The sequence below is a fragment of the Etheostoma spectabile genome, chromosome 19 (genome assembly GCF_008692095.1).
Source record: "Etheostoma spectabile isolate EspeVRDwgs_2016 chromosome 19, UIUC_Espe_1.0, whole genome shotgun sequence".
NCBI lineage: Eukaryota > Metazoa > Chordata > Actinopteri > Perciformes > Percidae > Etheostoma > Etheostoma spectabile.
The window spans coordinates 15,170,912-15,172,117 of record NC_045751.1 but is presented as its reverse complement, the minus strand read 5'-3'; the positions used below and the strand labels follow the sequence as shown (position 1 = coordinate 15,172,117).

Sequence of the window (1,206 nt, the reverse complement as noted above, 5' to 3'; positions counted from 1 at the left end):
ATCGTGGCATAAGTATCGTGATGATATCGTATCGGGTAATTCCAACCCTACAACTTACTACAGGCAAGACTAAACTTAACAACTTGTGTAAGTCATTGTCAGGATGTTGTAAAAAAAAAACTAACCTGCCTGGAGCTAAAACACAAGTCAGACAACCATCAAAGGCTTTTAAGCGACACTTGATGTATGATAGCTGCTCGTTCCCAGCTGTTTACATCATGTTTAAGGGTGATAAACGCCAGACAGGACAGGTTTTGGCTCAGGCATAAAGCCTGTATGCTGTCTGAAGCGACCCAGAGTTTAGTGCGGCTGTGTGTTAGATGTGCAAACAAAGCCCAAGGCCGTGTCCATGAGTTCTGGTGAACTTATTCAGACCACTCCTCCTCCACCTCTCCACTCCATCCAAACAAAGAACAAATGTCCCCAATAACAGGCCTCCATTCACTCATTAACTTCACCTGCCTGCATGTGCAGTGTGTGCTGGGTATAATGGAAACTTTCAGCTTCAGTACGTCACATTTACAGCACTGTGTGTGACAAACAAAGAGGTGCAGTGTCGGGTTTTGTTTTTACACAGATGCACATTTACATTAAAACAATCACTTATTATTAATTGGTGAGGTATTTGTTTGAGTCGCTTTTTAAGCAAAAATGGCAAACATCTGTTGGTTCCAGCTTTATGAATGCAAGGAGTCGGTTTTAGATTATTGTTAATGTTGATATTTACATTTAATATGATTGGGTTTCTGTCATGTTAGTCGTACAAAAGATGGCTCTGGGAAATTATAACGGGTATTTTTTTAGAAACTTAAGAGGCAAAACAACAAATTAGCTAACTGATAAAATAAAACTTTTTGATAAAGAAATGAATCAATTTTGAAAAACAAAACAACAACTATGTACTAGGTGGGTAGTTTACAGGGGGATTTCAGTGATTCTTTATTTTTAAATTTCACTATCTGTAGGCTAACAAAAACTTTAAAAAAATCTGTATTTCTCTACAAGAATTGTGTTTCAGGTAAGGAGTAAAGGGTTTTTAAACAACACAGACCTGTATGCAGGGAAATAAACAAAGTATAGTACACTTAAATTAATATATAAAATAAGAAAAGATACCTTGTTTTTTTTTCTATGTACAGCCATGCATATACATACGGTTCATATATTACCTGTAGCCTATATATATATATATATATATATATATAT

The 1,206-nt window shown here is 35.9% G+C and overlaps 1 protein-coding gene across 3 annotated transcripts in view; it reads right to left on the bottom strand.

Moving 5' to 3' along the window:
- The window catches only part of zgc:194930 (uncharacterized), an 18,665-nt gene that overhangs the window by 16,702 nt on the left and 757 nt on the right, over positions 1–1,206 (bottom strand). The window lies entirely within an intron of this gene.